At 42.4% G+C, this 27,446-nt stretch overlaps 1 protein-coding gene across 2 annotated transcripts in view; it reads left to right on the top strand.

The window, feature by feature from the left end:
• klhl14 (kelch-like family member 14) overlaps positions 1 to 27,446 on the top strand; it is a 111,635-nt gene that overhangs the window by 35,630 nt on the left and 48,559 nt on the right. For both annotated transcript variants that reach the window (XM_061920495.1, XM_061920496.1), the window contains one exon: positions 3,659 to 3,793. The gene's annotated coding sequence lies outside the window, so the exon portion shown is untranslated. The remainder of the gene's footprint in view (positions 1 to 3,658; positions 3,794 to 27,446) is intronic.

Below are 27,446 nucleotides of genomic sequence, written 5' to 3' on the forward strand. Positions count from 1 at the left end.
TATACCTTCAGAATTAAAAAAAAACAACAACAAAAAACACATTGGACAAGTTTGTTTGTTGTTGTATTCCGAAACTGTTTCCTTTTTAGGGTGTCAAAACAGTACCAAGCCTTAAGAAGGACAGCAGCATGACCAGAGCCATAACTAGCACCATATAAATAATATTACCTAGAGCTGGGGTCGGCAACCTAAAATGTTGAAAGAGCCATATTGGACCAAGAATACAAAAACAAATATGTCTGGAGCCGCAACAAAATAAAAGCCATATTACATACAGATAGTGTGTCATGAGCTATAAATTGAATTAAGAGGACTTAAATGAAACCAAATGAGCTCAAATATAGCAACAAATGAGGCATAATAATGCAATATGTACATATAGCATGTTAGCATCAATTAGCTTGCAGTCATGCAGTGACCAAATATGTCTGATTATCACTCCACACAAGTCAATAACGTCAACAAAACTCACCTTTGTGCATTCATGCACAAGGTTAAAAGTTTGGTGGACAAAATGAGACGGAAAAAGAAGTGGCATAAAACACGTCTTAGAAAGTCGGAGAAAGTTATACATGTAAACAAACTACGGTGAGTTCAAGGACCGCCAAAATTAGTAGGACAAAACGGCGCTCGCCAAATACTCGAATCAGTGAAGCATGTTTAAAACAGTGTGCTTTATAACAATTAGAGAGTAGAGATGCGCGGATAGGCAATTATATCATCATTAAACCTGTTTCACAGAGTAATGATGACAATTGGAGCCACTAATGTTTCCGCAACTATCTAAAAGTGTTCATCCTGATTACAAGAATATGAACGCGCTGTGAAGCCATTGCCTTAGACACCTTCAACAACTTGTACGAATCGATTGTTGGTCCGGCAACATGTTGTGTGCAGCTTCCGCAATTACACGTTCAAGATTGAAAGGCATACTGGGTGATTCAGAGTACACTGATGGTTGTGATATAAACAACTTTAACACTTACTAATATGCGCCACGCTGTGAAGCCACACCCAACAAGATTGACAAACACATTTCGGGAGAACATCCTCACAGTAACACAACATAAACGCAACACAACAAATACCCATAATCCTTTGTATCCGTGACAATTACTGAATATAATTTACACACCCACACCCCCAACCCAGCCCACCTTACCGAAGCACGGGGTGGCGGGGTTTGCTGCTAGCGGGGTGTATAAAATAGTCAGGAAGTGTTATGAATACAAAGGATTATGGGTATTTGTTGTGTTGCGTTTATGTTGTGTTACTGTGAGGACGTTCTCCTGAAATGTGTTTGTCGTTATTAACTGGTGTGGCTTCACACTAAGAGTGTTAAAATTGTTTATATCACGATTATTAGTGTACTCTGTGTCACCCAGTATGCCTTTCAGTCGTGTGCGTGTTGCCGCGGAAGCCACACACAACATGATGCTGGACTGACAAGCAGATCGTACATGTTGTAGAAGGCGACAAAGCCAATGGCTTCATAGCACGCCCTAAGACTTATTGTCTAGGTGACTACCGGCAGTCACCTAGGCAGTCATCTTCGCTTTATGACACAGGTCTTAAATGGCTCTTTGAATGGCAAAGGATACCGATCACAGAACCATGCATATCAAATATTTCCGGATGGTTCAACCGCCACCCGCCCGAATCTAATTAAAATCTATTTTTTCGTCATGTGAACCGCCTGACCCGCGGTTTATCCGCGGACTCCGCGGATGAGACCGCAAACCGCGCATCTCTATTAGGGAGGTTTGTGTCATGTTTGTCCTCCTACAGAAACTATATTAATACAAAAAATCTATTTTTTATATTTTGTCCCTCTCATATTTTTCCATTTTTCATAATTTTTTTAAAAAGCTCCAGAGAACCACTACAGCGGCACTAAAGAGCCGCGTGCGGCTCCAGAGCCACGGGTTGCTGACCCCCGACCTAGAGCAACACAATGAATTTTCAAAATAACAAAATATTTCATTGAGGTATAACTATGTATCACTTATTTAACATCTTTGATAATCAGCATGATTTTGTAACAGTCCACTTATTTTATTAATATGCTAAAGTTTAGTGTATTAAGCAATGTTAACATATTTAAAACTTAAATGTAAAAACCTTACCAAAATTTCTACCACAAGACCATCTGATTTTTGCAAATTAGACACCTATGACGTGTGCCATAGAGCCTACTGAAGTACAAGGGCAAAATCTGTCCTGATATTCTAAACAGTAACAGAGTATGATGTGCCCTGGAATAAGTTTGGGGTAAAATATTATATAAGGAACCTTGTCAATCAATAATCTATTTTTTTAACGTACAAGGCGCTAACCAGCACCCATCAGGAGCAAGGGTGAAGTGTCTTGCTCAGGACACAACGGACGTGACGAGGTTTGTACTAGGTGGGGATTGAACCAGGGACCCTCGGGTTGCGCACGGCCACTCTAACACTGCGCCACGCCGTCCCTAGATATGTTGTTTCTGCTACAATAGAGAAAATATTTGACGAGAGATTATGTTAGTAAACAACCTATTGTTTATTTCGTCTTTTGTCATATTTTGAATGTATGTGGGTTCATACAGATGGAAAATGCTTGTTCTACAATGCAAGCCTTTATTTGTTTACAATCAGTTCCATGTGAAACATCCAGTTTCTTGAAGCCACATTCCGGCCTTCAAAATAAAAGTACAACAAGTAACTACGGCCTTTCCCTTTTCTCTCGCCCTAAACACAACCTACTCGTTACTTGGACTAATGCTCTTTAGATGGTTTACTTAATTATTTCTACGTTTCTTCTACGCAACCGGTATGGACTGAAAATCTTATTTTGAAGCTGTAGGTAGATGTTAGGAAGGGGTGTTACAGTCAGAAAAAACGGGAACGACCAAATGGAAGTTGAGATACACCTATGTAGACCTCCACGATAGGCTGCATTGAAGCAGGCGCTCCAATCCCATTGATAATAAAACTCTCTTTCCCCTATTGACTATGTAATCAATTCCTTTTGTTCACGCTCTTAGCTTTAAACAGTCTACACCCTAAACAGCATTTCTGTTATTGTCTCCTCAAAGAGCTGATGACTTGGTTAATTCACTTAACTTGCCATTGCATTGGAACAAACATTGCTGAGCTATGTTAATCAACTTTGTAGAGTAAATGTGATGTAAGGATGCCATGTCATCAGTCAGAATGTAAACCTCCCTTTGTTTGAAATTGTCTTCAAACAATAAAGCATGCAGCATTTCTTTCCAAGAGGCAAGGAATAATTTCTGCTTTCGGTGGGGGGTTCATGGCTCTGTGTGTACGTGTAAAATATGTCTTGAGGGGATTGGTATAAAGTTAAACTGGGTGAAGTAGAAATATTTTACTCATCAGCTTTGCAGTCACAGAGTTTGCCTCAGCTAGAACAAAACTGCTGAAGCATTTAGAGAAAATTAACCCCCCATCCTGGCAGCCAGATGTGACTGGATTCTGATGAGTGCACACGAGTGGGCAGAGAAACCAAGAGACTGTGAAATTCCTGTCAGGCCCGTGTACTGCAGAATGGGCTATTGACTGCTTTCTCTATTCCCCTCCATCATTCTTCTTGAACACTGCCATTAATTTCCTCTCCTGCCTTACCAATTCCTTTTCTCTGCCTTCTCTCCCCCTAGCTTTCTTTGTTGCAGAAGAGGATGCACAAAGCTTTAGTGAAACACTTCAGACAACGTAGCCTCCACGGCGAGGCTGAACTGGACTGCTGCCAGGCTCTTTGTCAAGAAGCCAACCAGAAAATACAACCAGCTCAGGTATTTGTACACATGCATGTAACGCAAGGTGCCAACTGTCACCATTCACTAGATAAGGAATCAACTTGGATTCCAGACCTATGTTGCCTCCTATGGTAACTCACATAAGCAGAATGCCAAAGAGGGAGATTAATACATCACAACATATCAGCAAAGCCTAAAAAATAAACTGGTTTCACCTATTTTCATTAGAAAAGATCCCAAAACATAAAAAATCCAATCCAAAGCCAATTCTATTTTTCAGTACTTTTATGTTATGGTTCCAGTGGCAAAAGCAGTACCCACAATATGCTGTGTGTTAGAAACATTGCATAAGATCAGTGAAGGTTCTAGCTATGGATCACATAGGCAGTTCCCCAAGGCTGCATACTCTAAATCAGGCCTGTGCAATTATTTTGACTCGGGGGCCAATTTTGGAGAAAAAAATGTGTCTTGGGGCCGGTGTATCTATTTTTGGGAAAACTAATATAAAACCTCACAATAAAGTCTGATTGAATGCTAAAAATGTTATGACAGACCGCCTTAAAAACGGAATGGAATTTTAAATTGTTCTTTGAACAATAAAACCCCGAATATTGGCAACATATGAACGTCACACCCTCTCTCCATCGACATATTTTACAACCATGCCAAATGCAACAAAAATGCAACAAAAATGCAACAAACAGCAAAATATGGACGCAAAGGGTAAAAAAAACATCTACAATCTGATACATCTGATAAATCACTAAACTTTAGAACTTTCTTGTAAAAATCTCCTTCTGCGTCTGTCCCTGACACCCACATTTCACGCTCGGTGGAAACGCTCCCCACTCACACTGCTTGGTGCCTCGTCTGAGCTGCTGTGACGTAGATTTCCATAGTAACTAGTAGGGTTGTACGGTATACGGGTATTAGTATAGTACCGCAATACTAATGAATCATATTCAGTACCATACCGCCACACCCTAAAAATTTTTGTTAAAATAAAGCCAATAATGCATTTTTTTCCGGTCGTCTTTATTTAGAAAAGTATCGAAACGTACCGCAAAGCCTAAAAAATAAACTGGTTTCACCTAATGTCATTGGAAAAGATCCCAAAACATAAAAAATCCAATCCAAAGTCAGTTTTATTTTTCAGCACTTTTATGTTATGGTTCCAGTGGCAAAAGCAGTACCCACAATATGCTGTGTGTTAGAAACATTGCATAAGATCAGTGAAGGTTTTAGTTATGGATCACATAGGCAGTTGCCCAAGGCGGCATACTCTAAATCAGGCCTGTGCAATTATTTTGACCCCGGGGGCCAATTTTGGAGAAAAAAATGTGTTTTGGGGCCGGTGTTTCTATTTTTGGGAAAACTAATATAAAACCTCACAATAAAGTCTGATTGAATGCTAAAAATGTTATGACAGACCGCCTTAAAAACGGAATGGAATTTTACATTTTTCTCAGAACGATAAAACCCTGAATATTGGCAACATATGAACGTCACACCCTCTCTCCATCGACATATTTTACAACCAAGCCAAATGCAACAAAAATGCAACAAACAGCAAAATATGGACGCAAAGGGTAAAAAAAATCCTCTACAATCTGATATATCTGATAAATCACTAAACTTTAGAACTTTCTTGTAAAAATCTCCTTCTGCATCTGTCCCTGACACCCACATTTCACGCTCTGTGGGAACGCTCCCCACCCACACTGCTTGGTGCCTCGTCTGAGCTGCTGTGATGTAGATTTCCATAGTAACTAGTAGGGTTGTACGGTATACGGGTATTAGTATAGTATCGCTATACTAATGAATCATATTCAGTACCATACCGCCTCTGAAAAGTACCGGTCCGCCACACCCTAAAAATTTTCGTTAAAATAAAGCCAATAATGCATTTTTTTCCGGTCGTCTTTATTTAGAAAAGTATCGAAAAGTACCGCAAAGCCTAAAAACTAAACTGGTTTCACCTATTTTTATTGGAAAAGATCCCAAAACATAAAAAATCCAATCCAAAGTCCATTCTATTTTTCAGCACTTTTATGTTATGGTTCCAGTGGCAAAAGCAGTACCCACAATATGCTGTGTGTTAGAAACATTGCATAAGATCAGTGGAGGTTCTAGCTATGGATCACATAGGCAGTTGCCCAAGGCGGCGTACTCTAAATCAGGCCTGTGCAATTATTTTGACTAGGGGGCCAATTTTAGAGGAAAAAATGTGTCTTGGGGCCGGTGTATCTATTTTTAGAAAAAACTAATATAAAACCTCACAATAAAGTCTGATTGAATGCTAAACATGTTATGACAGACCGCCTTAAAAACAGAATGGAATTTTAAATAATTTTATGAACGATAAAACCCTGAATATTGGCAACATATGAACATCACACCCCCTCCCCTGTCCATCGACATATTTTACAACCAAGCCAAATGCAACAAAAATGCAACAAACAGCAAAATATGGACGCAAAGGGTAAAAAAAAAAATCTACAATCTGATATATCTGATAAATCTCTAAACTTTAGAACTTTCTTGTATAAATCTCCTTCTGCATCTGTCCCTAACGCCCACATTTCACGCTCTGTGGGAACGCTCCCCTCCCACACTGCTTGGTGCCTCGTCTGAGCTGCTGTGACGTAGATTACCATAGTAACTAGTAGGGTTGTACGGTATATGGGTATTAGTATAGTACCGCAATATTAATGAATCATATTCAGTACCATACCGCCTCTGAAAAGTACCGGTCCGCCATACCTTAAAAATGTTTGTTAAAATAAAGCCAATAATGCATTTTTTTCCGGTCGTCTTTATTTACAAAAGTATCGAAAAGTATCGAAAAGTACAGCAAAGCCTCAAAAGTAAACTGGTTTCACCTATTTTCATTGGAAAAGATCCCAAAACATAAAAAATCCAATCCAAAGTCCATTCTATTTTTCAGCACTTTTATGTTATGGTTCCAGTGGCAAAAGCAGTACCCACAATATGCTGTGTGTTAGAAACATTGCATAAGATCAGTGGAGGTTCTAGCTATGGATCACACAGGCAGTTGCCCGAGGCGGCATACTCTAAATCAGGCCTCTGCAATTATTTTGACTCGGGGGCCAATTTTAGAGAAAAAAATGTGTCTTAGGGCCGGTGTATCTATTTTTGGAAAAAACTAATATAAAACCTAACAATAAAGTCTGATTGAATGCTAAAAATGTTATGACAGACCGCCTTAAAAACGGAATGGAATTTTAAATTTTTCTATGAACGATAAAACCCTGAATATTGGCAACATATGAACGTCACACCCTCTTTCCATCGACATATTTTACAACCAAGCCAAATGCAACAAACAGCAAAATATGGACGCAAAGGGTAAAAAAAAGCATCTACAATCTGATACATCTGATAAATCACTCAACTTTAGAACTTTCTTGTAAAAATCTCCTTCTGCATCTGTCCCTGACACCCACATTTCACGCTCTGTGGGAACGCTCCCCACCCACACTGCTTGGTGCCTCGTCTGAGCTGCTGTGACGTAGATTAGCATAGTAATTAGTAGGGTTGTACGGTATACGGGTATTAGTATAGTACCGCAATACTAATGAATCATATTCAGTACCATAGCGCCTCTGAAAAGTACCGGTCCGCCACACTAAGAATTTTTGTTTAAATAAAGCCAATAATGCATTTTTTTCCGGTCCTCTTTATTTAGAAAAGTATCAAAACGTATCGAAATAATATTGGCATCCGGACAACACTAGTCACTTAAATATCATGCAAAAGTGCAGATTCCAACCATTGAAATACTTTGCATAGTTGAAGACTTGTGGTCATTAGAAAACATCACTGCACATCATAATGGCAGCTACAGTTTCCATCTTAAAGATCTAAAAAATATATTTGGGAATGTCTGGCGGACTAGATTTAAAAGCTTAACAGACAGCATGTGGCCTTAATTTGCCCAGGTCTGCTCAAAAATGTACACATTGCCGGTTTCCTTACATTGGCAAAAAGCCATTTTCAACATGTTTTGAACACAGTGCCAACACAAATTGGCGCGGTTGAGTCACAGATCTCCTCGAAAGGCAGAAACCTCTGTGCCTCCTTGTAGCTCGTTGATAAGCCTGGGATATTTTCGTTTTTAACTCCGCTACATTTGTATAATTGCCATCTTCTGGGAAGAAAATGTGACTGGCGTATTATTGCAGTGTTAATTACGCGTCGAAAGGCATTTCGAACACACCCCATTTTAGACCGCCACTCCTCTGGGTTCATGACTGATGAGTGACAGGAGACCAGGTTTTGTGTTTGTTGTTAATATGGTCTTTGATGGAGCATGGAGAATTGCTGAATCGCCATCCAAACAGGCAGTGTGTGAACACCCCTTAAGGGGCGCCGCAGGGACGAGGGGGGAAAAAGATTCATATTTATTTGTTCTCAGCAATCATCAGGTCAGGATATGTGTGTCGGATGGGCGGCCTCAACAAACGAGATACCGGTACAGCCATACTGTTTACTGTAGTGAGGGGGGTGAGTTCCCCACCTGTCCTCAGCTATAAGCTAAATCAGAAGGTGTACAAGTAAAATACATTGCTTAGAAATAAAGCAGAGTTCATCTTTAATATTGAATATTGAACATATATTATAATTAGGGCAGTCAAAAAAAATCATGTGAAGCGGCATAGGTTTGTTCAGTGGTCAAGCAAAGCAAAGATGAGTAAGGAGACTCCAACTGGTTTGCTTCAAAATAAACCCTGTCAGGACTTAAGATAGATTTGTTACCAGTTTTTTTTTTCTAGCAAATATATGTCACACATTCATGTAAAAAATTTAAAAATGTTTGTGTGTGACATTCTGACGGTAAAATTGCATTTGTGTCCAAATATTGAATATACAGTAGTCCATTGCTTGTTGCTGTTAATTGGGTCCGTACAATACCGCAATAAATGAATTTCCACAAAGTACGAATAATTAATTATACACATCTGAAAAGTATTTACAGTGCTTCAATTTTTCCATAGTTTATTTCAAAGCCTTATTCCAAATTTGACACAAATATTTTTTCTTCTCAAATTTCCTCATAGTGACAATTTCAGAAGTTTTTTCGCAAATGTATTTGAAATGAAAAAAAAAAACATGTATTCACAGCCTTTGCTCAATACTTTGTTGATGGACCTTTGGCAGCAGTTACAGCCTCAATTATTTTTGAATACTATGCCACAAGCTTGGCACATCTATCTGTGGGCAGTTTCGCCCATTCCTCTTTGCCCATTCCTCTTTCTCCAACTCCAGTACATTTTTATACTTGACACACTCATCCCGCGGGCCGGATAAAACCTGTTCGCGGGCCTGGTCCGGACCTTGGGCCGGACGATTGACACTCCATCTCTGCACCAATCCACCATCCAGGCCTATGTGTACAGTGGCCAGACAGAAGCCATTTCTTAATAACAAGTTTGGCAAAATGCTCCTGAAAGACTCTGACCTTGAGCAAAAATTTATATTGAACTCTTTGGCGTGAATGCCAGGTATCATACAAACCCTGTTTCCATATGAGTTGGGAAATTCTGTTAGATGTAAATATAAACGGAATACAATGATTTGCAAATAATTTCAACCCATATTCAGTTGAATATGCTACAAAGACAACATATTTGATTTTCAAACTGATAAAAAAAAATTTTTTGTGCAAATAATCATTAACTTTCGAATTTGATGCCAGCAACATGTGACAAAGAAGTTGGGAAAGGTGGCAATGAATACTGATAAAGTTGAGAAATACTCATCAAACACTTATTTGGAACATCCCACAGGTGTGCAGGCTAATTGGGAACAGGTGGGTGCCATGATTGGGTATAAAAGCAGCTTCCATGAAATGCTAAGTAATTTACAAACAAGGATGGGGCGAGGGTCACCAATTTGTAAGCAAATTGTCGAACAGTTTTAGAACAACATTTCTCAACGAGCTATTGCAAGGAATTCAGGGATTTTACCATCCACGGTCCGTAAAATCATCAAAAGGTTCAGACAATCTGGAGAAATTACTGCACGTAAGGGATGATATTACGGACCTTTGAACCCTCAGGCAGTACTGCATCAAAAACCGACATCAGTGTATAAAGGATATCACCACATGGGCTCAGGAACACTTCATAAAACCACTGTCAGTAACTACAGTTGGTCGCTACATCTGTAAGTGCAAGTTAAAACTCTGCTATGCAAAGCAAAACCCATTTGTCAACAACACCAAGGAACGCCGCTGGCTTCGCTGGGCCTGAGCTCATCTAAGATGGACTGATGCAAAGTGGAAAAGTGTTCTGTGGTCTGACGAGTCCACATTTCAAATTATATTTGGAAACTGTGGACATGGTGTCCTCCGGAACAAATAGGAAAATAACCATCCGGATTGTTATAGGCGTAAAGTTCAAAAGCCAGCATCTGTGATGGTATGGGGGTGTATTAGTGCCCAAGGCATGGGTAACTTACAAATCTGTGAAGACAACATTAATGCTGAATGGTCCTTACAGGTTTTGGAGCAACATATGTTGTCATCCAAGCAATGTTATCATGGACGCCCCTGCTTATTTCAGCAAGGCAATGGCAAGCCACGCGTTACAACAGCGTGGTTTTGTAGTAAAAGAGTGCGGGTACTTTCCTGGCCCGCCTGCAGTCCAGACCTGTCTCCCATTGAAAATGTGTGCCGCATTATGAAGCGTAAAATACGACAGTGGAGACCCCGGACTATTGAACAACTAAAGCTCTACATAAAACAACAATGGGAAAGAATTCCACTTTCAAAGCTTCAACAATTAGTTTCCTCAGTTCCCAAACATTTTTTGAGTGTTGTTAAAAGAAAAGGTGATGTAACACAGTGATGAACGTGCCCTTTCCCAACTATTTTGGCACGAGTTGCAGCCATGAAATTCTAAGTTAATTATTATTTGCAAAAAAAAAAGGTTATGAGTTTGAACATCAAATATCTTGTCTTTGTAGTGCATTCAACTGAATTTGGGTTGAAAAGGATTTGCAAATCATTGTATTCCGTTTATATTTACATCTAACACAATTTCCCAACTCATATTGAAATGGGGTTTGTAATTGTAGGAAACCAGGTACTGCTCATCATCAGGCCAGGTGTATGAACTGGGAGACTAGTCAGGATGGACGGAACGATAAATGCAGCAATGCACAGAGATATCTTGGATAAAAATCAATGCTTCATCCAACCTGATGGAGCTTGAGAGGTGCTGCATAGAGGAATGGACAAAACTGCCCAAAGATACTGGAGGTGTGTGCCAAGCTTGTGGCATCATATTCGAGAAAATACTTGAGGCTGTAATTTCTTCCAAAGGTGCATCAACAAAGTATTGAGCAAAGGCTGTGAGTTAATTCATATGTAAATTAGATTTGTTTAGTTTTTTACTTGCAATACATTTGCTAATTTTCTTAAAAAAAAAACTTTCACATTGTTATTATGGAGGTCTTGTCTGTAGAATTTTGAGGACAAGTGAGGCTTATAGATGTTTCAATGATGTTACAAAAAAAAAATATTGAACACATTTATTTCCCATTAAATCATTTCAGTACAACATGTGCATCAAATTAAATTAAAGTTGAATTAAAAAAGTATAAACAATTTTTTACATAAATAGAAAAGTGTGAACAGATTTTATAATTGGTTTGGGGGAGCCTGGGATGGCCTTGATTGTAAGTCTGGATGAGTTGGTTTTGTGTTGACTGCTCGTTAAGGTGTCGACAGTGAAGGATGATATGTTTCAGTCTCAGCAAATAATGAAAAAGAAAAAATCGGTTGCACAGTAAAAGAAACCAAATGAGAGGAGAAACATGCCAAAGATAAATGGAGCTATTTCATCATTTTATGTGTACTGCTTGCGATATAAACAGTTGCAGTTTGTGGCATGTGTATTATGTACGAGTGCACAGGGTGGCCCTGCTGGAAGAAAATTAATAAATTGCGCAGTGAAGTATGGTATAGTATAGCTACAGCTGCGACTGCAAAGAAATAAACCACAGTAGGGAAATATGCCCACTAAGGGTTATAAGCAGGATAGCGATGACATCAGAGAAATCTGATGTTGAAAAGCTTTAGGGCAAATCAGTGGCGTAATTGCTGCATCACAAATATTCTAAATCTTCTTGAAGAAATACACAATAACATAACATTAGTTCATCGCATATCAAAGTACGCACAAAATTCAGAAATGTTGCTGCTGTTAAGAATGGGTTAATTTTAGTCTAAGGATTGGTTGTCTATGCCAGTGGTCCCCAACCACTGGTCCGGGGACCGGTAATGTTTCGTGGCGCATTTGCTACCGGACTGCACAGAAACATTAAATAATTTGTAAACAACTGCATTTTGTCCACGCGATGCTGCAAAGTCTTGTCAACCAAGACAGCCCCACAGCATCCAGAGCCTTAAGGAACTCCGGGCGGATCTCGTCCACCCCTGGGGCCTTGCCACCGAGGAGCTTTTTAACTACCTCAGCGACCTCAGCCCCAGAAATAGGAGAGTCCACCACAGATTCCCCAGGCACTGCTTCCTCATAGGAAGACGTGTTGGTGGGATTGAGGAGGTCTTCGAAGTATTCTTTCCACCTATCCACAACATCCGCAGTCGAGGTCAGCAGAACACCATCCGCACCATACACGGTGTTGATAGTGCACTGCTTCCCCTTCCTGAGGCGGCGGACGGTGGTCCAGAATCGCTTCGAAGCCGTCCGGAAGTTGTTTTCCATGGCTTCCCCGAACTCTTCCCATGTCCGAGTTTTTGCCTCCGCGACCGCTGAAGCTGCGCACCGCTTGGCCTGTCGGTACCTGTCCACTGCCTCCGGAGTCCTATGAGCCAAAAGGACCCGATAGGACTCCTTCTTCAGCTTGACGGCATCCCTCACCGCTGGTGTCCACCAAGGGGTTTTAGGATTGCCGCCCCGACAGGCACCAACTACCTTGCGGCCACAGCTCCGATCTGCCGCCTCGACAATAGAGGTGCGGAACATGGTCCACTCGGACTCAATGTCCAGCACCTCCCTCGTGACATGTTCAAAGTTCTTCCGGAGGTGGGAATTGAAACTTTGTCTGACAGGAGACTCTGCCAGACGTTCCCAGCAGACCCTCACAATGCGTTTGGGCCTCCCAGGTCTGTCCGGCATCCTCCCCCACCATCGCAGCCAACTCACCACCAGGTGGTGATCGGTAGAAAGCTCCGCCCCTCTCTTCACCCGAGTGTCCAAAACATGAGGCCGCAAATCCGATGACACAACTACAAAGTCAATCATGGAACTGCGGCCTAGGGTGTCCTGGTGCCAAGTGCACATATGGACACCCTTATGTTTGAACATGGTGTTTGTTATGGACAAACTGTGACGAGCACAAAAGTCCAATAACAAAACACCACTCGGGTTCAGATCCGGGCGGCCATTCTTCCCAATCACGCCTCTCCAGGTTTCACTGTCGCTGCCAACGTGAGCGTTGAAGTCTCCCAGTAGGACAAGGGAATCACCCGGGGGAGCACTTTCCAGTACTCCCTCGAGTGTTCCCAAAAAGGGTGGGTACTCTGAACTGCTGTTTGGTGCATAAGCACAAACAACAGTCAGGACCCGTCCCCCCACCCGAAGGCGGAGGGAGGCTACCCTTTCGTCCACCGGGTTGAACTCCAACGTACAGGCTTTGAGCCGGGGGGAAACAAGAATTGCCACCCCAGCCCGTCGCCTCTCACTGCCGGCAACGCCAGAGTGGAAGAGGGTCCAATCCCTCTCGAGAGAAGTGGTTCCAGAGCCCTTGCTGTGCGTCGAAGTGAGTCCGACTATATCCAGCCGGAATTTCTCGACTTCGCGCACTAGCTCAGGCTCTTTCCCCCCCAGTGACGTGACGTTCCACGTCCCAAGAGCTAGCTTCTGTAGCCGAGGATCGGACCGCCAAGTGCCCTGCCTTCGGCTGTCGCCCAGCTCACAATGCACCCGACCTCTATGGCCCCTGCTATGGGTGGTGAGCCCATTGGAGGGGGCGGTACCTCTGGATTGGCAGACCGGGTTGGTGGTTCCTCTCCTTAAGAAGGGGGACCGGAGGGTTTGTTCCAACTATCGTGGGATCACACTCCTCAGCCTTCCCGGTAAGGTTTATTCAGGTGTACTGGAGAGGAGGCTACGTCGGATAGTCGAACCTCGGATTCAGGTGGAACAGTGTGGTTTTCGTCCTGGTCGTGGAACTGTGGACCAGCTCTATACTCTCGGCAGGGTTCTTGAGGGTGCATGGGAGTTTGCCCAACCAGTCTACATGTGCTTTGTGGACTTGGAGAAGGCATTCGACCGTGTCCCTGGGGAAGTCCTGTGGGGAGTGCTCAGAGAGTATGGGGTATCGGACTGTCTTATTGTGGCGGTCCGTTCCCTGTACGATCAGTGCCAGAGCTTGGTCCGCATTGCCGGCAGTAAGTCGAACACATTTCCAGTGAGGGTTGGACTCCGCCAAGGCTGTCCTTTGTCACCGATTCTGTTCATAACTTTTATGGACAGAATTTCTAGGCGCAGTCAAGGCGTTGAGGGGTTCCGGTTTGGTAACCGCAGGATTAGGTCTCTGCTTTTTGCAGATGATGTGGTCCTGATGGCTTCATCTGACCAGGATCTTCAGCTCTCGCTGGATCGGTTCGCAGCCGAGTGTGAAGCGACCGGAATGAGAATCACCACCTCCAAGTCCGAGTCCATGGTTCTCGCCCGGAAAAGGGTGGAGTGCCATCTCCGGGTTGGGGAGGAGACCCTGCCCCAAGTGGAGGAGTTCAAGTACCTAGGAGTCTTGTTCACGAGTGAGGGAAGAGTGGATCGTGAGATCGACAGGCGGATCGGTGCGGCGTCTTCAGTAATGCGGACGTTGTACCGATCTGTTGTGGTGAAGATGGAGCTGAACCGGAAGGCAAAGCTCTCAATTTACCGGTCGATCTACGTTCCCATCCTCACCTATGGTCATGAGCTTTGGGTCATGACCGAAAGGATAAGATCACGGGTACAAGGGGCCGAAATGAGTTTCCTCCGCCGTGTGGCGGGGCTCTCCCTTAGAGATAGGGTGAGAAGCTCTGACATCCGGGAGGAACTCAAAGTAAAGCCGCTGCTCCTTCACATCGAGAAGAGCCAGATGAGGTGGTTCGGGCATCTGGTCAGGATGCCACCCGAACGCCTCCCTAGGGAGGTGTTTAGGGCACGTCCAACCGGTAGGAGGCCACGGGGAAGACCCAGGACACGTTGGGAAGACTATGTCTCCCGGCTGGCCTGGGAACGCCTCGGGATCCCCCGGGAAGAGCTAGACGAAGTGGCTGGGGAGAGGGAAGTCTGGGTTTCCCTGCTTAGGCTGTTTCCCCCGCGACCCGACCTCGGATATGCGGAAGATGATAGATGGATGGATGGATGGATGGATGGATGGATGCCTTTTGTCCGACTTAACTTTTGCCTGTCCCACTAGACCAGTGTTTTTCAACCACTGTGCCGCGGCACACTAGTGTGTCGTGAGATACAGTCTGGTGTGCCATGGGAGATTATTTTATTTCACCTATTTGGGTAATGGAAGTTTGCAAATTATGTGTTTTTGAGTGTCGGTGCTGTCTAAAGATCGGCAGAGTAATACTCTTTCATATCAGTAGGTGGCAGCAGGTAGCTAATTGTTTTGTAAATGTTGGAAACAGCTGGAGGCAGTGTGCAGGTAAAAAGGTGTCTAATGCTTAAACCAAAAATAAACAAAAGGTGAGTGCCCCTAATAAAAGGCATTGAAGCTATGCAGAACGGAACTAAAACTGAGCTGGCTACAAAGTGAACAAAAACAGAATGCTAGACGACAGCAAAGACTTACCACGGAGCAGAAACGACTTTCACAAAGAAAGATTAAAAACTATTGAAATATTTTTGATTGCTGAAACAAAGTATTTGTGGGAAATATCGCTCAAAGGAAGACATGAAACTGATACAGGAAAATACCAAAAAAAGAGAAAAATCCACCAAAATAGGAGCACAAGACATGAACTAAAACACTAAACACATAAAAACAGCAAAAAAGTCAAAATAATTCACGGCGTGGTATGACAGGTGGTGACAGTACACCTACTTTGAGACAAGAACTATAGTCATGCATGCCTGGTTATGTCATGTACTGCTTGCCTGTGTATCGGCTGGGGACATCTCTGCGCTGCTGATCCGCCTCCGCTTGGGATGGTTTCCTGCTGGCTCCGCTGTGAACGGGACTCTCGCTGCTGTGTTGGATCCGCTTTGGACTGGACTCTCGCGAATGTGTTGGATCCATTGTGGATTGAACTTTCACAGTATCATGTTAGACCCGCTCGACATCCATTGCTTTCCTCCTCTCCAAGGTTCTCATAGTCATCATTGTCACCGACGTCCCACTGGGTCATTATTGTCACCGATGTCCCACTGGGTGTGAGTTTTCCTTGCCCTTATGTGGGCCTACCGAGGATGTCGTGGTGGTTTGTGCAGCCCTTTGAGACACTAGTGATTTAAGGCTATATAAGTAAACATTGATTGATGATTGATTGATTAAAAGTCATATCCAAAAATTACGACTTTTTACTGTCAACTGAGTTTCGTTTTTTAGTGATTTCTGCTGGTGGTGTGCCTCCTCATTTTTTCAACGCCAAAAATGTGCCTTGGATCAAAAAAGGTTGACAAATACTGCACTAGACACACCAATAAGCTTCTTTATAGATGTACAGTAAAACTCCTTATAGGAAGTTGCCATTTGTTATAACTTTGTGACATAATACAACGCACATCAATGAACATATAAAATACAGATGTGTCAGATTGTAGCCGAAGGAGGATTTTCATCTGCAGTCCCCAGCAGGTTGATTTTAACCTGCAGGGGCTCTCATTGCAAAAAAAACAAAACAATTTAGCGTTTTCATGCACTTATTTTTGCTGTATTTATCTGGCACAAGTGGAAAGCCAGTCCCTGAAAATAATGCCGACATTTAACCGGTCCGTGGTGCAAAAAAGGTTGGGGACCACTGGTCTATGTTACTTGACCCTTTTTTAGTCAAAATAGCCGTCTGTCCTGTCTTGCAGATAAGTCTATGAACATTCCGCAAGGTTAAAACGTAAGGATCTTTAATTAGAGGATAATCAGCGTCTAATCTGCACTTTGATGTGCAATGAGGTCACAGCGGACAGAGGGACAGTGATGAATCTTTTCTGTCCAGCGTTACTGCAGCGCCAGGTAGCCAGAGTGCATAAAGGAAAAGGCCAATTTTTTTACTACTCCTACTTAAACAGCGTCACAAAATTAAAGGCCTACTGAAACCCACTACTACCGACCACACAGTCTGATAGTTTATATATCAATGATGAAATATTAACATTGCAACACATGCCAATACGGCCTTTTTAGTTTACTAAATTGCAATTTAAAATTTCCCACGAGTTTCTTGTTTAAAACGTCGCGGAATGATGACGCGTGCGCGTGACGTCACGGACCGTCAGGAAATATTCGCGCTGCACCACTATCGGCTAAAAGTCGTCTGCTTTAATCGCATAATTACACAGTAGTTTGGATATCTGTGTTGCTGAATCTTTTGCAATTTGTTCATTTAATAATGGAGACTATAAAGCAGTGGTCCCCAACCACCGGGCCGCGGTATAGTATAGCTACAGCCGCAGAAGATTTTTTTATTAAAAATGTTTTATTAAAAAAATAAATAAATAATTGAAATTATTATTATTTTTTTATTTTTTATTAAATCAACATAAAAAACACAATATACACTTACAAATAGTGCACTAACCACAAAAAACTACCTTTTTCATGACAAAAACGTCCCTTTTTCATGACAAAGAAGAAAAATAAAAAAGAGGAAAAAAAAGGACACCCCCCCAGGCCGCGGGACAAATTATTAAGCGTTGACCGGTCCGCGGATACACAAAGGTTGGGGACCACTGCTATAAAGAACAATCCTGTTGGTGGAAAGCGGTGGATTGCTGCTGCCTTTAGCACCGAGACACAGCCGGTGTTTCTTTGTTTGTTGTGAAGCAGAGCGGTCAAGCGAACATGTTTTCTCTACGTCAACCAGCATGTTTTTGGATAGGAAAATTGTGATATATATCTTACCAGAGACATCATTGGATTATTCGTCGTCCTGCAGCAGCTGTCAAAAAAGGTAACTGTGAGCTTGACTCCTCGGCTTCTCTCTGAGACACTGCGTGTTCACCGCAGCCATACGACCTCGAGGTATGACTTTACAATCTTTGCAATCTCACTAAAACACTATTAAAACCATAAGCAGATAAGGGATCTTCCAGAAGTATCCTAGTAAATGTGTCCAATTACATCTGAAACGCTCACACGGAGCCCGGAGCCGTCGCTTTTTTTTTTTTCTTTCTTTTCTTCTAGTCCTTCACTATCAATATCCTAATTCACAAATCTTTCATCCTCGCTCAAATTAATGGGGGAATTGTCGCTTTCTCGGTCTGAATTACTCTTACTGCTGGTGGCTCCCATTAAAAACAATGTGAATATGTGTGGAGCCCTGCAACTCGTGACGTCACTCCCACATACTTCCAGTAAAGGCAGGGCTTTTTTATTAGCGACCAAAAGTTTCTAACTTTATCGTCGATGTTCTCTACTAAATCCTTTCAGCAAAAATATGGCAATATCGCGAAATAATCAAGCATGACACATAGAATGGACCTGGTATCCCTGTTTAAATAACTAAATCTCATTTCAGTAGGCCTTTAAATTCATATTTTCCTGCTATTATTCAGCATCAGTATTGAGCTGATTTATCAGCTATGCTGGAGGCAAAATATGTTAAGATTTGATTAGAGGCTGCCCAAGGGATAACCTGGTAAAAATACTGTAAAGTGGCCCACCTCCGCACACTGCTCACATGCTCTTTGATGGGTCTTCTACGGACATTACCGGGAGCAGCCATTTCTCATTGGCCCGGCCCCTCTTCATGGCAGATCACAGCTCCAGGCGGGGAGGGGTGGGCGATGGTAAAGGGAGGAGCTATCAGCGGGCTGCAGAGTGTGAAGGACAAAAGAGCCGGTGTATTCAAGCGCACCGTCACCCGTCACAGCTCAGCGCTGGGCCCACCAGAGCAGGCAGCACTCACTTTAAAACAGGCTCCTTGTGAGCAGTCCAGCTTAATGCGGCCAGCTTCCAAAAAGTATAGTCTATACGAAAATTAGATTTATAAATTCACAGTTGGAAGGACTGTCACAATATATCAGGGATCGGCCTGTGTTGGTAATTTGCTTTACGTGAGCGAGGCATCGAGTAACCTTGTTATTTTCCAGTTTATAACTAAGAAATCAATAATTGATAGCTCAATCCTGTGGGTTTTTTTTCACTGACTCATCGTCCACTTGACCCCACCAGCTAGGCAGCAGGAAGGTCAGGCTATGGCAAGCTTGATGCAAGCGGTGGTTTGCTTAAAAAGCAGCCTAAAGTGAAGGATGCTCAAAAACCTCAAGATGGCAGGGCATGTGGTGGTAAGTGGGAGGGGGACAGGGGGGTTGGGGGGGTATGCGGTGGGCTGTCAGCCTGCTGCACTACAGCCGGAACTGGCAGTTCAGCTTTGTGTTCCGTGGGGTTTACACCAGGGATGGCATAATTGACAATGGCTAACAGTGGAGAGCAGTGCAGAGCCTTGTTGAATGGCCAGTAATGATTGGAGCAGACGCCTACTGGCCCAGTCCCCGAGGACAGTAATCCAAGATCCTGTTTCTGATATAATTGTTAGTCAGAGAATTTCTGCATGACTGCGCCTGCTCAGATTCCCAAGCTGGTTGACAGTGCCAAGCAGTTTAATAGAAAAACTGCATGCTGAGGTTTTTTTTTTTTTTTTACAGAAGAGCACTGAACCTGGATTTGGTTGACCAAGAGTCTCTTGTTCTCCTTCCCCACAAAAAATAATATGTGACTAGGACACTGATACTATAATGTCCCTTTTCCACTTCTTTAATTGTTTTGTTATGCTTTTAAACAGGAGTCATATTTACTTTGGGCTCTACTACCACCAGTGACATGGACTAACAATCCAGCGTGGCCACGGCCAAACCCGACAAGTAAATGTCTTCAGTTCAAAGAGGGACATTCACCTGCACCAGACAACTTACTTACCCTCACACGCTTCACTATCTCTCCACAACCTCCCCCCAACCCCCACTCTTATACTCGCTGCAGATCCATAACAATGAAACAGGTGACTTTCATGCTGCTGTCAGGACTGATCTAATTTTAGCTGGGTGAATGATTGCAATTGGCTTTGCCTCATCAGATAATTAATCTATGTCACCATTAATTGGAAAAGAGAATAATTACAGGCAGTGTTGACAGAAATTCTACGCTTCTCCAGATTCCTTTTAGTTCCAATTACAACTAGTGAAAGCCGGTGACCTTAACTAGCACTTAGCACACCTTGACGACCGATGTGTGTGCAGAGGTTCCACTCTGGTTCTAGATAAATATGCCCCCGCCCACACTCCGTCACTCCGAAGGCTGTCTACCTCAATCACTTTTCAATATTCAATCTTAATTTTGTGGAAGTTTAGCATTTTCAATGAGCTGGAGATGAATGATTAATGAATAAATTTAAATGCTTCATTTTGTCCATGGATCATTAGTTAAGTCCTTTGTGGGAAGGACCTGAGAAAAGGAGTGAAAATTATTGAGACATTAGCCCGAAGCGATACAGGGGTAAATAGTGAGCACAAAAGGATGTTGCTTGAACACTGTGGGGAAAGAAACACCTTGGGGAAAACACCATCTTCAAATTGAAATGTTAACCAAATCACATTTACAATACTTGTCATAAATGTAAATATAAACTGTGTAGATATATATAGTAGCTGAGACAGGCGCCAGCGCCCCCTGCAACCCCAAAAGGGAGAAAATGGATGGATATATATATATATATATATATATATATGTTTACACACAATACACAGAATTTTGAGCAGTGTCCTTAACCTCAAATGTGTGGGATATTCGGTCTTTAAAGTAACTACTTCAAAATGGTTTTGATGGTAAATACGTCAAGAAAAAGGAGAATAGCATTGCCATGGTGATCCCAGAAATACCTACTTTAGTGGCCTATAATATTGGTTGACAAGCCTGGATAGCTCTTGTAACTTTTTAGTATTTATGCACAGGTGGTCAGTTGTGTGTGTGTATATGTGTATATATATATATATATATATATGTATGTGTGTGTGTGTATATGTATATATATATGTGTATATGTATATGTATATATATATATGTATATATATATATGTGTATATATATATGTATATATATATATATATGTGTATATATATATGTATATATATATATATATATACAAACCCCGTTTCCATATGAGTTGGGAAATTGTGTTGGATGTAAATATAAACGGAATACAATGATTTGCAAATAATTTTCAACTCATATTCAATTGAATCCACTACAAAGACAAGATATTTAAAGTTCAAACTCATAAACTTTATATTTCTTTTGCAAATAACAATTAACTTGGAACCTGCGATGAGATGGCGACTTGTCAAGGGTGTACCCCGCCTTCCGCCCGATTGTAGCTGAGATATGCGCCAGCGTCCACCGCGACCCCAAAAGGGAATAAGCGGTAGAAAAATGGATGGATGGAATTAACTTGGAATTTCTTGGCTGCAACATGTGCTAAGTCGTTGGGAAAGGGCATGTTCACCACTGTGTTACATCACCTTTTCTTTTAACAACACTCAATAAACGTTTGGGAACTGAGGAAACTAATTGTCGAAGTTTTGAAAGTGGAATTCTTTCCCATTCTGGTTTTATGTAGAGCTTCAGTCATTCAACAGTACGGGGTCTCTGCTGTCATATTTTATGCTTCATAATTCGCCACACATTTTCGATGGGAGACAGGTCTGGACTGCAGGCGGGCAAGGAAAGTACCCGCACTCTTCCACTTCGAAGCCACGCTGTTTTAACACGTGGCTTGGCCTTTTTTTGCTGAAATAAGCAGTGGTGTCCATTAAAACGTTGCTTGGATGACAACATATGTTGCTCCAAAACCTGTATGGACCATTCAGCATTAATGGTGCCTTTACAGATGTGTAAGTTACCTGTGCTTTGGGCACTAATACATCCCCATACCCTCACATATGCTGGCTTTTGAACTTTGCATCGATAACAATCCGGATGGTTATTTTCCTCTTTGTTCTGGAGGACACCACGTCCACAGTTTCCAAATAAAATTTGAAATGTGGACTCGTCAGACCACAGACCACTTTTCCACTTTGCATCAGTCCATCTTAGATGAGCTCGGGCCCAACAAAGTCGGCGGCATTTCTGTGTGTTGTTGTAAATGGGTTTGGCTTTGCATAGAAGAGTTTTAACTTGCACTTACAGATGTAGCGACCAACTGTAGTTACTGACAGTGGTTTTATGAAGTGTTACTGAGCCCATGTGGTGATATCCTTTACACACCGATGTCGGTTTTTGATGCAGTACCGCCTGAGGGATCAAAGGTCCGTAATATCGTCGCTTACGTGCAGTGATTTCTCCAGATTCTCTGAACCTTTTGATGATTTTACGGAAAGTAGATGGTAAAATCCCTAAATTCCTTGCAATAGCTCGTTGATGAAATTGTTCTAAAGCTGTTCGACAATTTGCTTACAAAGTGGTGACCCTCGCCCCATCCTTGTTTGTGAATTACTTAGCATTTCATGTAAGCTGCTTTTATACCCAATCATGGCACCTACCTGTTCTCAATTAGCCTGCACACCTGTGGGATGTTCCAAATAAGTGTTTGATGAGCATACCTCAACTTTATCAGTATTTATTGCCAACTTCTTTGTCACGTGTTGCTGGCATCCAATTCTAAATTAATGATTATTTGCAAAAAAATTAAATGTTTATCAGTTTGAACATCAAATATGTTGTCTTTGTAGCATATTCAACTGAATATGGGTTGAAAATGATTGGCAAATCATTGTGTTGCGTTTATATTTACATCTAACACAATTTACCAACTCATATGGAAACAGGGTTTGTGTATATATATATATATATATATATATATATATATATATATATATATATATATATTCCTTGCGCACTAATTGAATGAAAGAGCACGCACTTAGCGCAATGTCATTTATATATATATTTTTTTTTTTGGTGAGGGGGGTGCTTATTCTAATGATACATTCTCCACTTTGAAAGTTCAAACCTTTCTAAATAAACAATACATACCCTATTAAATATTTACATTTTAATCAAAATAGTGGTGATGAATAATAAAAAAGGTGCATGAATAGAACAACTGCAAGATTGCTGGGCAATATGGGTCGGCCCCACGTCAGACTAATAGAGACACTGCTGTACTTTTGTTTTTATGTTTTAGATGTACTGGCAGCCTGGCCTGCTTTTGATAACAGAAGGGGGCAGTGTGCACACAATAACCTCTATGATGTTTAGTATCTAAGCTCATTGCTATCACTAAATGTTTTGTTGTTGTCAGTGGGATTTGTTTTGGTTGAAATGAAGTCCTTATGCATATAACATCCTTAACACTGACCTTTTAAAACAGATCACTGAATTCATTATAGGACAATTATCTGTCTTCACGGTAATCTGCAGGTGTGCTGCAAGTTGCTGACTTTACATATGCACAGTATTTGCAATTGGTTTAATATGAAAAAGAAGCGAAAGTTTCACAGTGTTCTTTTTGTCCCCCTCTTATTTCCTCCTTAAAATCTGATTTATAGGCAGCGTTTCAGCGTGGCGCCACCATGCAGACGACGGGCCCGTTTCACACCGATTCACCCCAGCGCTTGCTTTTTAGTCATCAGCGAGAAGCCGTGTGTATCAAAGCGTGCGTCTAAAGCTAACCAAAACTCTGCGCTTTGAAAACAAGGGAAATGGAGGTGTCCTCTCAGTACCAAACCCAGCCTTTGTTCCCGAACCAGTCACGGAGTTGAGCCATGGAGCCGAAGCAGCACCGGGAAAGAATGTAAGTTGTGAGAGGTGCAACCGTGTCTAAAATTTCAATGAGGGAGGTGCAGCCAACTTCTGGAACACACAAGTGGAAATAACATTCATATTGGGACAAAACTATCATTCCTTTTTGCGGAATGGTACGTTACACTGCCCTGTAGTTTGCAAAAATCAGCTTGGTCAGCTGTTAAAAATTAATTCAATTGGGTAGCTGAGAAAGACGACAGCGCCCCCTGTGACCCCAAAAGGGAATAAGCGGTAGGAAATGGATGGGTAGAACTGAGATAAAATGTGTACTTTATAGCTACGATCAGCAGAGGTGCTGCTGTTCCAGTCAGCTATTTTAAAGAGGAACTGCGCTTTTTAAAAAATATCCCTATCGTTCACGATCATTATGATAGACAAGAAGACAAATGTTTTTGGGGTTTTTTGGCATTCTAACTTGTATAAATAGGCTCGTTGTAAGTGGCTAATAGGAGCAATCCATTCTGCCTCTAAATCAACTTAAAAATGCATTAAAAAAACACCATTAATACTTAATTTACAGTGGGGCAAAAAAGTATTTAATCAGCCACCTATTGTGCAAGTTCTCCCACTTAAAATGATGACAGAGGTCTGTAATTTTCATCATAGGTACACTTCAACTGTGAAAAACAGAATGTGAAAAAAAAAATCCAGGAATTCACATTTTAGGAATTTTAAAGAATGTATTTGTAAATTATGGTGGAAAATAAGTATTTGGTCAACCATTCAAAGCTCTCACGGATGGAAGGAGGTTTTGGCTCAAAATCTCACGATACATGGCCCCATTCATTCTTTCCTTAACACGGATAAATGGTCCTGTCCACTTAGCAGAAAAACAGCCCCAAAGCATGATGTTTCCACCCCCATGCTTCACAGTAGGTATGGTGTTCTTGGGATGCAACTCAGTATTCTTCTTCCTCCAAACACGACGAGTTGAGTTTATGCCAAAATGGATACAGGGATGATACAGCAGAGGATTGGGACAATGTCCTGTGGTCAGATGAAACCAAAATATAACTTTTTGGTGTAAAATTCTGTCCATAAAAGTTATGAACAGAATCGTTGACAAAGGACAGCCTTGGCGGAGTCCAACCCTCACAGGAAACGTGTCAGACTTACTGCCAGCAATGCGGACCAAGCTCTGACACTGATCATACAGGGAGCGGACCGCCACAATCAGACAGTCCGGTACCCCACACTCTCTGAGCACTCCCCACAGGACTTCCCCAGGGACACGGTCGAATGCCTTCTCCAAGTCCACAAAGTACATGTAGACTGGTTGGGCAAACTCCCATGCACCCTCAAGAACCCGGCCGAGAGTATAGAGCTGGTCCACAGTTCCATGACCAGGACGAACACCACACTGTTCCTCCTGAATCCGAGGTTCGACTATCCGGCGTAGCCTCCTCTCCAGTACACCTGAATAAACCTTACCGGGAAGGCTGAGGAGTGTGATCCCACGATAGTTGGAACACACCTTCCGGTCCCCCTTCTTAAAAAGAGGGACCACCACCCCGGTCTGCCAATCCAGAGGTACCGCCCCCGATGTCCACGCGATGCTGCAGAGTCTTGTCAACCAAGTCAGCCCCACAACATCCAGAGCCTTAAGGAACGCCGGGCGGATCTCATCCACCCCCGGGGCCTTGCCGCCCAGGAGCTTTTTAACTACCTCAGCAACATCAGACCCAGAAATAGGAGAGCCCACCACAGATTTCCCAGGCACTGCTTCGTGTTGGTGGGATTGAGGAGGTCTTCGAAGTATTCCCTCCACCGATCCACAACATCTGTAGTCGAAGTCAGCAGAACACCTTCCGCACTGTACACGGTGTTGACAGTGCACTGCTTCCCCTTCCTGAGGTGTCGTGTGGTGGTCCAGAATCGCTTCGAAGCCGTCCGGAAGTCGTTTTCCGGGGCTTCCCCGAACTCCTCCCATGTCCGAGTTTTTGCCTCCACGACCGCTAAAGCTGCACACCGCTTGGCCCGTTGGTACCCGTCCACTGCCTCCGGAGTCCTATGAGCCAAAAGAACCCGATAGGACTCCTTCTTCAGCTTGACGGCATCCCTCACCGCTGGTGTCCACCAACGGGTTCTGGGATTACCTCCATGACAGGCACCAACTACCTTGCGGCCACAGTTCCAATCAGCCGCCTCGACAATAGAGGTGCTGAACATGGTCCACTCGGACTCAGTGTCCCGCACCTCCCTCGTGTCATGTTCAAAGTTCTTCCGGAGGTGGGAATTGAAACTCTCTCTACTAAGCATGCGCTAATTATTTTGGGAAGCGAGTTTGACCCGGCAGTAATTCACGGCAGGCGCATACTATATGCCCTGCGGCAATTCGAGGAAATACGGTAAGTACGTTTGTAAGCAAACAAAGGCTCCTAATTTAGCTGCTGACGTATGCAGTAACATATTGTATCATTAACATATTGTATCATTTATCATTCTATTATTTTGTCAAAATTATTAAGGACAAGTGGTAGAAAACTAATTATTAATCTACTTGTTAATTTACTGTTAATATCTGCTTACTTTCTCTTTTAACATGTTCTATCTACACTTCTGTTAAAATGTAATAATCACGTATCCTTGAATGGGTTATATTTGTATAGCGCTTTTCTACCTTCAAGGTACTCAAAGCGCTTTGACACTATTTCCACATTAACTCATACACACACATATTCACACACTGATGGCGGGAGCTGCCATGCAAGGCCCTAACCACGAACCATCAGGAGCAATGGTGAAGTGTCTTGCTCAAGGACACAACAGGCTTGATGAGGTCGGTAGAAGGTGGGGATTGAACCAGGAACCCTCAGGTTGCTGGCACGGCCACTCTACCAACCGCGCCACGCCGTGGATACTTTACATTATTTTTAGATGATACCACAAATTTGGGTTTCAATCCGATACCAAGTCGTTACAGGATCATACATTAGTCATATTCAAAGTCCTCATGTTTCCAGGTACATATTTCCTGAGTTTATGAACATAATATGAATTAAAAAAAAACGAAAGAAAATGTTATGATACCATAAAATATCAACGTAATTATAGTGATATCGACTACATACGTTACTGTACTTGGTATAATTACAGTGGACGTTAGGTGTGGACCAACCAATGGCGTTTGTTTACATTCAGGAACATTCAGGGTGAGCTACGGTGTGTAGTTAAGCATGTGTAGCTGTTCCTCGTCCTACATGTAAGGAACTTACTTTATTTATCACCATGAAAGCGAGCATTAGTGGTTTAGAATAAGCTAAAACACTGCAGACTGCGGATGGACATTAGCCGCTAGCTAGCTAGCCATGTCTTTAAGCCCCTCTTCCTGAGGGCGTTTCAGTGTTATAGCTTCGATTTTATCGTTAGTTTTTAAGCCAAAACGCGTCCATTCTCCCCTTTATGTCTACACACCGTGTCTGCTTGTAAGTATTACCATGAATTGATTAATGTGCACCCCGACTTAAATAAGTTCAAAAACTTATTCGGGTGGTACCATTTAGTGGTCAATTGTACGGAATATGTACTGTATTGAGCAATCTACTAATAAAAGTTTCAATCAATGAATCAATACTCTGTGATTGTGCGTTGCCGAACATGCCCCTCTGCTCGTATAACCAGCAATGTCACAACGTGACGACGACGCGCCGTCATGACTGTTAAAAAAACGTAGTCAAAA

The sequence above is a fragment of the Nerophis ophidion genome, linkage group LG14 (genome assembly GCF_033978795.1).
Source record: "Nerophis ophidion isolate RoL-2023_Sa linkage group LG14, RoL_Noph_v1.0, whole genome shotgun sequence".
NCBI classification, from domain to species: domain Eukaryota; kingdom Metazoa; phylum Chordata; class Actinopteri; order Syngnathiformes; family Syngnathidae; genus Nerophis; species Nerophis ophidion.